Source organism: Budorcas taxicolor, chromosome 4 (genome assembly GCF_023091745.1).
Source record: "Budorcas taxicolor isolate Tak-1 chromosome 4, Takin1.1, whole genome shotgun sequence".
Lineage (NCBI taxonomy): Eukaryota > Metazoa > Chordata > Mammalia > Artiodactyla > Bovidae > Budorcas > Budorcas taxicolor.
The window spans coordinates 79,301,271-79,313,843 of record NC_068913.1 but is presented as its reverse complement, the minus strand read 5'-3'; the positions used below and the strand labels follow the sequence as shown (position 1 = coordinate 79,313,843).

General features: G+C 41.8%; 1 protein-coding gene across 3 annotated transcripts in view; it reads right to left on the bottom strand.

The window, feature by feature from the left end:
• Positions 1–12,573, bottom strand: part of LOC128046621 (cytochrome c oxidase assembly factor 1 homolog) — a 99,956-nt gene that overhangs the window by 45,446 nt on the left and 41,937 nt on the right. For 2 of the 3 annotated variants that reach the window (XM_052638771.1, XM_052638774.1), the window contains exon 2: positions 6,672–6,724. The exons of the other annotated variant lie outside the window; for it this stretch is intronic. The gene's annotated coding sequence lies outside the window, so the exon portion shown is untranslated. The remainder of the gene's footprint in view (positions 1–6,671; positions 6,725–12,573) is intronic. 3 annotated transcript variants of the gene reach the window in all.

Here is a 12,573-nt window from a genome sequence, read left to right as displayed (position 1 = left end):
ACAGTGTGGAGACTCATTAAACTGGAAATAGAACTGCCTTATGACCCAGCAATCCGACTGCTGGGTATACACACCAAGGAAACCAGAATCGAAAGAGACACGTGTACCCCAATGTTCATCGCAGAACTTTTATAATAGCCAGGACGTGGAAGCAACCTAGATGTCCATCAGCAGATGAATGGATAAGAAAGCTGTGGTACATATACTACTCAGCCATTAAAAAGAATACATTTGAATCAGTTCTAATGAGGTGGATGAAACTGGAGCCAATTATACAGAGTGAAGTAACCCAGAAAGAAAAACACCAATACAGTATGCTAATGCATATATATGGAATTTAGAAAGATGGTAATGATAACCCTGTATATGAGACAGCAAAAGAGACACAGATGTATAGAACAGTCTTTTGGACTCTGCAGGAGAGGGAGAGGGTGGGATGATTTGGGAGAATGGCATTGAGACATGTATAATATTATGTAAGAAACGAATTGCCAGTCTAGGTTCGATGCAAGATACAGGATGCTTCAGGCTGGTGCACTGGGATGACCCAGAGAGATGGTATGGGGAGGGAGGTAGGAGGGTTGTTCAGGATTGGGAACATGTATACACCCGTGGCAGATTCATGTTGATGTATGGCAAAACCAATACAGTATTGTAAAGTAAAACAAAATTTAAAAAAGCCTGTTGATGAAAGTGAAAGAGGAGAGTGAAAAAGTTGGCTTAAAGCTCAACATTCAGAAAATGAAGATCATGGCATCTGGTCCCATCACTTCATGGGAAATTGATGGGGAAACAGTGGAAAGTGTCAGACTTTATTTTGGGGGGCTCCAAAATCACTGCAGATGGTGACTGCAGCCATGAAATTAAAAGACGCCTGCTCCTTGGAAGAAAAGTTATGACCAACCTAGAGAGCATGTTGAAAAGTAGAGACATTACTTTGCCAACAAAGGTCTGTCTAGTCAAGGCTATGGTTTTTCCAGTGGTCATGTATGGGTGTGAGAGTTGGACTGTGAAGAAAGCTGAGCCAAAGAATTGATGGTTTTGAACTGTGGTGTTGGAGAAGACTCTTGAGAGTCCCTTGGACTGCAAGGAGATCCAAGCAGTCCATTCTAAAGGAGATCAGCCCTGGGACTTCTTTCGAAGGGATGATGCTAAAGCTGAAACTCCAATACTTTGGCCACCTCATGCAAAGAATTGACTCATTGGAAAAGATTCTTATGCTGGGAAGGATTGGGGGAAGGAGGAAAAGGGGACAACAGAGGATGAGATGGCTGGATGGCATCACTGACTCTATGGACATGAGTTTGAGTGAACTCCAGGAGTTGGTAACGGACAGGGAGGCCTGGCGTGCTGCGATTCATGGGGTGGCAAAGAGTCGGACGTGACTGAGCAACTGAACTGAACTAAACGGAACTGATGAAAGTAATCAAAGATAACAGATGGAAATATGTATAACGTTGTTGGATTGGAAGAATCAATACTGTGAAAATGACCATAGTACCCAAAGCATTTTACAGATTCAGTGCAATCTCTATCAAACTACTAATGCCATTTTCCACAGAATTAGAACAAAAAATTTTACAATTTGTATGGAAACACAAAAGACCCTCTAGAGCCAAAACAATCTTGAGAAAGAAAAACAGAGCTGGAGGAATCAGGCTCCCAGACTTTGGGCTGTACTACAAAGCTATAGTAATCAAGATAGTATGGTACTGACACAAAAACAGAAATATAGATCAATGGAATAGGATAGAAAGCCTACAGATAAACCAACATATCTGTGGTTACCTAATCTTTCACAAAAGAGACAAGAATATACAATGGAGAAAAGACAGTCTCTTCAATAAGTGGAGCTAGGAATACAGGAGAGCTACAGGCAAAAAGAATGAAATTAGAACACTCCCTAAAACCATACACACTCCAGTATTCTTGCCTGGAGAATTCCATGGACAGAGGAGCCTGGTGGGCTACAGTCCACAGGGTCACAAAGAGGCAGACATGATTAAGTGACTAACACTTAAACCTGCCATCTCCTGCATTAGGAGGCAAATTCCTTACCACTGAGCAACCAAGGAAGCCCAAAGGAAGCCGTAAGTAAGACAAAAGACAACCTTCAGAATGCAAGAAAATATTTGCAAATAAGGCAACTGACAAGGAATTAATCTCCAAAATATACAAACAGCTCATATAGATCAATATCAAAAAACAAACAACCCAATCAAAAAAATGATCAGAAGACTAAACTGACATTTTTCCAAAGAAGACTTCCATACGGTAAACAAGCACATGAAACAATGCTCAACATCACTGCTGAAAGTGAAAGTCGCTCAGTCGTGTCCGACTCTTTGCGACACCGTGGACTATACAGTTCATGGAATTCTCCAGGCCAGAATACTGGAGTGCGTAGCCTTTCCCCTCACCAGGGAATCTTCCCAACCCAGGGATAGAACCCAGGTCTCCTGCATTGCAGGCAGATTCTTTATAGCTGAGCCACCAGGGAAGCCCAAGATGCTGGAGTGGCTGGCCTATCCCTTCATCAGTGGATCTTTCTGACCAGGGTCTCCTGCATTACAGGCAGATTCTTCACCAGCTGAGCTACCATGGAAGCCCAACATCACTATTAGAGAAATGCAAATGAAATGAAATGAGGTATCACTTCACACAGTTCAGAATGGTCATCATCAAAAATTTCATACACAATAAATGTTGGAGAGGGTGTGGAGAAAATGGAACTCTCTTACACTGTTGGTGGGAATGTAAACTGGTACAACCACTATGGAGAACAGTATGGAGGTTCCTTGAAAAACTAAACACAGAACTACCATATGACCCAGCAATCCCACTCCTGGGCATCCTCCTGGAGAAAAATATAATTAAAAAAGATACATGATGTATCCCGACCCCCAGGGCACACTGCAGCACAGTTTACAACAGCCAGGACATGGAAGTAACCTAAATGTCCATCAACAGCGGAATGGATAAAGAAAATGTGGTACATTTATACAGTGGAATAAAAAAAGGAACGAATGGTGCCATCAGACGTGCATGGACCTAGAAATAGTCATACAGAATGAAGTAAGTCAGAAAGAGAAAAACAAATATTGTATATTAATGCATATGTGTGGAATCTAGTAAAATGGCACAGATGACCTTATTTGCAAACCAGAAATAGAGACACAGAGAACAAATGTATGACTACCAAGAGGGGAAGTGGGGGCTGGTAAGGATTGGGAGATTGGGATACATACATTACTAATGAAATAACTTTAGTCAGTTTTCATTCCAATCCCAAAGAAAGGCAATGCCAAAGAATGCTCAAACTACTACACAATTGCACTCATCTCACACGCTGGTAAAGTAATGCTCAAAATTCTCCAAGCCAGGCTTCAGCAATATATGAACTGTGAACTTCCTGATGTTCAAGCTGGTTTTAGAAAAGGCAGAGGAACCAGAGATCAAATTGCCAACATCCGCTGGATCATGGAAAAAGCAAGAGAGTTCCAGAAAAACATCTATTTCTGCTTTATTGACTATGCCAAAGCTTCTGACTGTGTGGATCACAAGAAACTGTGGAAAATTCTTCAAGAGATGGGAATACCAGACCACCTGACCTGCCTCTTGAGAAACCTATATGCAGGTCAGGAAGCAACAGTTAGAACTGGTCATGGAACAACAGACTGGTTCCAAATAGGAAAAGGAGTACGTCAAGGCTGTATATTGTCACCCTGCTTATTTAACTTTTATGCGAGTACCTCATGAGAAATGCTGGGCTGGAAGAAGCACAAGCTGGAATCAAGATTGCCGGGAGAAATATCAATAACCTCAGCTATGCAGATGACACCACCCTTATGGCAGAAAGTGAAGAGGAACTAAAAAGCCTCTTGATGAAAGTGAAAGAGGAGAGTGAAAAAGTTGGCTTAAAGCTCAACATTCAGAAAACGAAGATCATGGCATCTGGTCCCATCACTTCATGGGAAATTGATGGGGAAACAGTGGAAACAGTGTCAGACTTTATTTTGGGGGGCTCCAAAATCACTGCAGATGGTGACTGCAGCCATGAAATTAAAAGATGCTTACTTCTTGGAAGGAAAGTTATGACCAACCTAGACAGCATATTCAAAAGCAGAGACATTACTTTGCCAACAAAGGTCCGTCTAGTCAAAGCTATGGTTTTTCCAGTGGTCATGTATGGATGTGAGAGTTGGACTGTGAAGAAAGCTGAGTGCCGAAGAATTGATGCTTTTGAGCTGTGGTGTTGGAGAAGACTCTTGCGAGTCCCTTGGGCTGCAAGGAGATCCAACCAGTCCATCCTAAAGGACATCAGTCCTGGAAGTTCGTTGGAAGGACTGATGCTGAAGCTGAAACTCCAATACTCTGGCCACTTCATGTGAAGAGTTGACTCATTGGAAAAGACCCTGATGCTGGGAGGGATTGGGGCCAGGAGGAGAAGGGGACGACAGAGGATGAGATGGCTGGATGGCATCACTGACTCGATGGACTTGAGTTTGGGTGAACTCCAGGAGTTGGTGATGGACAGGGAGGCCTGGCATGCTGCGATTCTTGGGGTCACAAAGAATCGGACACGACTGAGCGACTGAACTTAACTAATAAGAACGAACTGTATAGCACAAGGAACTCTCTACTCAAAGCTCTGTGGTGACCTAAATGGGAAGGAAATCCAAGGAAGACAGGATATATGAATACATGTGGCTGATTCAGTTTGCTGTACAGCAGAAACTAACGACATAAAGCAACTATAGAATGCTTAAACTACCGCACAATTGCATTCATCTCACACACTAGTAAAGTAATGCTCAAAATTCTCCAAACCAGTCTTCAGCAATACGTGAACTGTGAACTTCCTGATGTTCAAGCTGGTTTTAGAAAAGGCAGAGGAACCAGAGATCAAATTGCCAACATCCGCTGGATCATGGAAAAAGCAAGAGAGTTCCAGAAAAACATCTATTTCTGCTTTATTGACTATGCCAAAGCTTCTGACTGTGTGGATCACAAGAAACTGTGGAAAATTCTTCAAGAGATGGGAATACCAGACCACCTGACCTGCCTCTTGAGAAACCTATATGCAGGTCAGGAAGCAACAGTTAGAACTGGTCATGGAACAACAGACTGGTTCCAAATAGGAAAAGGAGTGCGTCAAGGCTGTATATTGTCACCCTGCTTATTTAACTTTTATGCGAGTACCTCATGAGAAATGCTGGGCTGGAAGAAGCACAAGCTGGAATCAAGATTGCCGGGAGAAATATCAATAACCTCAGATATGCAGATGACACCACCCTTATGGCAGAAAGTGAAGAGGAACTAAAAAGCCTCTTGATGAAAGTGAAAGAGGAGGGTGAAAAAGTTGGCTTACAGCTCAACATTCAGAAAACAAAGATCATGGCATCTGGTCCCATCACTTCATGGGAAATTGATGGGGAAACAGTGGAAACAGTGCCAGACTTTATTTTGGGGGGCTCCAAAATCACTGCAGATGGTGACTGCAGCCATGAAATTAAAAGATGCTTACTTCTTGGAAGGAAAGTTATGACCAACCTAGATAGCATATTCAAGAGCAGAGACATTACTTTGCCAACAAAGGTCCGTCTAGTCAAAGCTATGGTTTTTCCAGTGGTCATGTATGGATGTGAGAGTTGGACTTTGAAGAAAGCTGAGTGCCAAAGAATTGATGCTTTTGAGCTGTGGTGTTGGAGAAGACTCTTGAGAGTCCCTTGGACTGCAAGGAGATCCAACCAGTCCATTCTGAAGGAGATCAACCCTGGGATTTCTTTGGAAGGAATGATGCTAAAGCTGAAACTCCAGTACTTTGGCCACCTCATGGGAAGAGTTGACTCATTGGAGAAGACTTTGATGCTGGGAGGGATTGGAGGCAGGAGGAGAAGGGGATGACAGAGGATGAGATAGCTGGATGGCATCACTGAATCGATGGACGCGAGTCTGAGTGAACTCCGGGGGATGGTGATGGACAGGGAGGCCTGGCGTGCTGCAATTCATGGGGTCGCAAAGAGTCGGACTCGACGGAGCGACTGAACTGAACTGATACTTCAGGAAAAATATATTTGACATATAACATCGTGTAAATTTAAGGTGTACAATTTATATTGTAATACAGTTGCCTTTGTAGCAATAATCACCTTTATCACATTATAGAACTATTTTCTTTTTAGTGGTTGGAATAATTGAGTTTGTTTCTTAGTAAGTTTGATGATTCTAACAATATTATCTATAGTCTCTGTACTAAGCATTAATTCTCTACGACTTATTTAACTACTTGGTAGCAAGTGTGTCCTCTTAAACATCTTTCCTATCCATCCACCTACGATCCTCTGGTAACCAACATTTTACTCTGTTTCTATGAATTTGGTTTTCTCCGATTCTTCTTATAAGTGATATCATACAGTATTTGTCTTTCTCTGACTTATCTCATGAGAAATATTAAAGTTCTTCCAGGAGAAGAAAAACATCAAACGGAAATTTGTAACTACAAAAAAGCCATAGAGGCCTACAATGTAAAACACATGGCTAAATGTTAAGGACATTTTTCTCTCAATTTTAATCTTTTTAAAGGTTAATTGAAATGACATCGGCAAGATGGCAGAAGAGTTTTCTACTGCCATTTCTCCAAAGACCAACTGACTAGGACAATCACCTACCGAGAAGAAGGCTTTTGTAAAACTCCAGAGTCCAGCAGAGAAGCTCCAGTACGCTATGGGGGCAAAATAAAACAGGGATTAGATGTAGAAGTAAAAGGACCACATTACCGCCTCCCCCAAGGTGGTATAGCTTAGGATCTCTCGCCAGCAATTTCTCCCACCACGGAATGTTTGAGTGCATGCGAGTTTGAGTATTCAGCTTCCCCAGCTGGATAGTATACTGCCAAAAGGACCCACTTCTTTCCTGCCCCATCTAGGGGTACTGAGGTTAACGTACAACTGAGGGGCAGGGAGAGGCTGCCAGAGCCAGAGACATGTCAACGTAACATGGATCCAACTAACCATTTTGAGGACAGCATCAAGTCCACACTTGAACTGCTAAGGAGGCCTCACCTTCAATAGCCTCAACAATCTGTGCACCTCACTCACACACACTCTCCCACCCAGTGGCAGGCTCCCCCCTGCTCCACACTTTCATGAGGGATGTGTTCAACACTCTGCATGCAAGTAAAATTGTGTATAAAAAGATGTAAATACAATGGAATAATATTAAGCCATTTTTAAAAAAACACACACACACAAGGAAATCCTATCATTTGAAACAATCTGGATGAAACTGCAGGACATTATGCTAAGTGAGATAACTCAGAGAAACAAAAAGAAACATTGCATAATCTCAAATACTGGAGAGTCTTAAAAGAAAGCTGAACTCACAGAAACGGAGTAGTAGGGTGGTTGCCGGAGACTGGGGAAATGAAGAGAGGTTAGTTAAAGGGTATAAGCTTTCACTTATTAGATGAAAAAGTCCTCAGAATCTAAGTACAGCATGACTACAGCAAAAACAGCACAATGAAAGTACAGAATGGTGATTATATTCTGTATTATATAACTGAAATTTGCTAAAAGAGTAGATATTAAAGGCTATCACACACACACACACACAAAATCACTAAGGTAATAGTTAACTTGACTCTGGAAATACTTTCACAATCTATACCAATATCAAATCATCATGTTACATACTTTAATATTATTTTGTCAATTATACCTCAAAAGCTGGAAAAAACTAACTGGCTCTTTAAAGAAAGTTCAATAATTAAGTATGCGGTTTATAACAGGTAGAAGTAAAATGTGATAAAAATAACATAAGATGAGGATGTAGAATGGGAGTATACTGTGTAAGATTCCTGTGTGAAATGGTATATTACTTAAAGATAAATAAATAGTTAGATACATAAACTCCAGAGTAACTACTAAAAAGTAAAACAAAAGTTACAGCTAATAAGCCAATAATGGAGATAAAATGGAATCACACAAAAATACTGTTAATCCAAAAGAAACAAGGAAAACATGAAGAAAGAGGAATAAAGATGAGACATATAGAAAACAGAGAACAAGATGCAAAATTTTAAATTAATCATGTTGATAATAAATGGAAATTGTCTAAACATTATGCTTAAATGGCAGAGATCACCATAATGGAAAAAAGAAAAAAAGCAAGACTCAACAACATACCATCTGCAGAATTAGCTGATCAATAACACTTACCAAAGTCTCTAAGGCCTATAAAAATTTAAAATATCTTCCTTATACCTGGGAAATTACTTGATGGAGAAGGAAGGAGGGCCCAGAAGGGGCTCAGAAATCTTCACAGTGAGTCAAGAAATTTTGCATCAATAAAAAATTTCCCTTCGAGGCAAAGAACAAGACCATCAGATATGACCTAAATCAAATCCCTTACGATTATACAGTGAAAGTGACAAATAGATTCAAGGGATTAGCTCTGATCGAGTGCATGTAGAACTGTGGACGAGGGTTCATGACAGGAGGCAGTGATCAAGACCATCCCCAAGAAAAAGAAATGCAAAAAGGCCAAATGGTTGTCTGAAGAGGCCTTACAAATACCTGAGAAAAGAAGAGAAGCAAAAGAAAAATGAGAAAAGGAAAGATATACACATCTGAATGCAGAGTTCCAAAGGAATAGAAATGAGAGATAAGAAAGCCCTCCTCAGTGATCAATGCAAAGAAATAGAGGAAAACAATAAAATGGAAAAGCCTAGAGATCTCTTCAAGAAAATTAGAGATACCAAGGGAACATTTCATGCAAAGATGGGCTCAATAGAGGACAGAAATGGTATGGACCTAACAGAAGCAGAAGATATTAAGAGATGGCAAGAATACACAGAAGAACTATACAAAAAATGATCTTAATGACCCAGATAACAACAATGGTGTGATCACTCACCTAGGGCCAGACATCCTGGAATACAAAGTCAAGTGGGCCTTAGGAAGCATCACTACGAACAAAGCTAGTGGAGCTGATGGAATTCCAGTGGAGCTATTTCAAATCTGAAAGATGATGCTGTGAAAGTGCTGCACTCAATATGCCAGCAAATGTGGAAAACTCAGCAGTGGTCCCAGGACTGGAAAAGGTCGGTTTTCATGCCAATCCCAAAGAAAGGCAATGCCAAAGACTGTTCAAACTACTGCACAATTTCACTCATCTCACATGCTAGTAATGTTCAAATTTTACAAAGCCAGGCTTCAACAGTATGTGAACTGCGAACTTCCAGATGTTCAAGCTGGATTTATAAAAATCAGAGAAACCAGAGACCAAATTCCCAACATCTGCTGGATCATCGAAAAAGCAAGAGAGTTCCAGAAAAACATCTACTTCTGTTTTATTGACTACATGGAAGCCTTTGACTATGCAGATCACAACAAACTGGAAAATTCTTCAAGAAATGGGAATAACAGACCACCTTACCTGCCTCCTGAGAAATCTGTGTGCAGGTCAAGAAGCAACAGCTAAAACTGGACAAGGAACAACGGACTGGTTCCAAATTGGGAAAGGAGTATGTCAAGGCTGTATATTGTCACCCTGCTTATTTAACTTCTATGCAGAGTCAGTAAGTCAGTCCAGTCGCGTCTGACTCTTTGGACCCTATAGAGTGCAGCACTCCAGGCCTTCCTGTCCATCACCAACTCCCAGACCTTGCTCAAACTCATGGCCATCTAGTCGGTGATGCCATGCAACCATCTCATCCTCTGTCGTCCCCTTCTCCCCTTGCCTCCAATCTTTCTCAGTATTAGGGTCTTTTCCAGTGAGTCAGTTCTTTTCATCAGGTGGCCAAAGTATTGGAGTTTCAGTTTCAGCATCAGTCCTTCCAATGAATATTCAGGACTGACTTCCTTTAGGATGAACTGGTTGGATCTCCTTGCAGTCCAAGGGACTCTCCAGAATCTTCTCCAACACCACAGTTCAAAAGCATCCATTCTTTGGGGCTCAGCTTTCTTTATAATCCAACTCTGACATTCATACAAGACTATGGGAAAAACCATAGCTTTGACTAGACAGACTTTTGGAGGCAAAGGAATGTCTCGTCTCTGCTTTTGAATATGCTGTCTAGGTTGGTCATAACTTTTCTTCCAAGGAATAAGCATCTTTTAATGTCATTGCTGCAGTCACCATCTGCAGTGATTTTGGAGCCCAAGAAAAGAAAGTCTCTGTTTCCATTGTTTCCCCATCAATTTCCCATGAAGTGATGGGATCAGATGCCCTGATCTTAATTTTCTAAATGCTGAGTTTTAACCCAACTTTCCCACTGTCCTCTTTCGCTTATGTCAAGAGGCTATTTAGTTCTTCCTTGCTTTCTGCCATAAGGGTGGTATCATCTGCATATCTGAGGTTATTGATATTTCCACCCAGCAATCTTGATTCCAGCTTCTGCTTCATCCAGCCCAGCATTTCTCATGATGTACTCTGCATATAAGTTAAATAAGCAGGGTGACAATATACAGCCTTGCTACTGCTGCTGCTAAGTCACTTCAGTCATGTTCAACTCTGTACAATCCCATAATGACAGCCCACCAGGCTCCCCCATCCCTGGGATTCTCCAGGCAAGAACACTGGAGTGGGTTGCCATTTCCTTCTCCAATGCATGAAAGTGAAGTCGCTCAGTCGTGCCTGACTCTTCGCAACGCCATGGACTGTAGCCTACCAGGCTCCTCCGTCCAGGGGATTTTCCAGGCAAGAGTACTGGAGTGGGTGGCCACAGCTTTGACGTACTCCTTTTCCTATTTGGAACCAGTCTGTTGTTCCATGACCAGTTCTAACTGTTGCTTCCTGACCTGCATATAGGTTTCTCAAGAGGCAGGTTAGGTGGTCTGGGATTCCCATCTCTTTCATAATTTTCCACAGTTTATTGTGATCCACACAGTCAAAGGCTTTGGCATAGTCAATAAAGCAGAAATAGATGTTTTTCTGGAACTCTCTTGCTTTTCTGATGATCCACGGATGTTGGCAATTTGATCTGTTTCCTCAGCGTTTTCTAAAACCAGCTTGAACATCAGGAAGTTCACAGTTCACGTATTGCTGAAGCCTGGCTTGGAGAATTTTGAGCATTACTTTACTAGCATGTGAGATGAGTGCAACTGTGCAATACTTTGAGCATTCTTTGGCATTTCCTTTCTTTGGGATTGGAATGGAAACTGACCTTTTCCAGTCCTGTGGCCACTGCTGAGTTTTCCAAATGTGCTGGCATATTGAGTGCAGCACTTTCACAGCATCATCTTTTAGGATTTGAAATAGCTTCACTGGAATTCCATCACCTCCACTAGCTTTGTTCGTAGTGATGCTTCCAAGGCGCACTTGACTTCACATTCTGAGATGTCTGGCTCTAGGTGAGTGATCACACCATCGTGATTATCTGGGTCATGAAGATCTTTTTTGTACAGTTCTTCTGTGTATTCTTGCCACCTCTTCTTAATATCTTCTGCTTCTGTTAGGTCCATACCATTTCTGTCCTTTATTGAGCCCATCTTTGCATGAAATGTTCCCTTGGTATCTCTAATTTTCTTGGAGAGATCTCTATTCTTTCCCATTATATCCATTTCCTCTATTTCTTTGCATTGATCACTAAGGAAGGTTTTCCTATCTCTCCTTGCTATTCTTTGGAACTCTGAATTCAAAAGGGTATATCCTTCCTTTTCTCCTTTGCTTTTAGCTTCTCTTCTTTTCACAGCTATTTGTAAGGCCTCCTCAGACAGCCATTTTGCTCTTTTGCAACTCTTTTTCTTGATCCTTGTCTCCTGTACAATGTCGCAAACCTCCATCCATAGTTTTTCAGGCATTCTATCAGATCTAATCCCTTGAATCTATTTGTCACTTTCACTATATAATCATAAGGGATTTGATTTAGATCATACCTGAATGGTCTATTGGTTTTTCCCTACTTTCTTCAATATAAGTCTGAATTTGGCAATAAGGAGTTCATGATCTGAACCACAGTTGGCTCCCAGTCTTGTTTTTGCTGACTGTATAGAGCTTCACCATCTTTGGCTGCAAAGAATATAATTAATCTGATTTCGGTATTGACCATCTGGTGATGTCCATGTGTAGAGTCTTCTCTTGTGTTGGCTGGAGTGGCAGCTGCACAGCACTGGAGCAGCTGTGAGGAAAAACCCCAAGTCCAAGGACAGAGAGGCCCCAGCAAGACGGTAGGAGGGGCAAACTCATGTTTAGAATCCAACCCCATTCCTTCCAGAGATACTCAGAGGGCTCAAACAAACCTTGTGCACACCAGTAGCCAGGGACCCCACAGAGACTGAGATAGAACTGTGTTTCAGTATCTTCTGTGGAGGGGCAAGGCTCTGGGTGCAGCAGACTTGGGTATGGGATGAGCCCTCTTAGAGGGGGTTGCCATTAACCCCACCGTAGAGCTGCCAGAACTTACGCAGGACTGGGAAATAGACTCGTGGAGGGCACAAACAACCCTGTGCACCAGGACCCAAGAAAAACGAGCAGTGACCCCAAAAAAGACTGACCCAGACTTGCCTATGCAGAGTACATCATGCAAAATGCCGGTCTAGATGAAGGATAAGCTGGAATCAAGACTGCTAG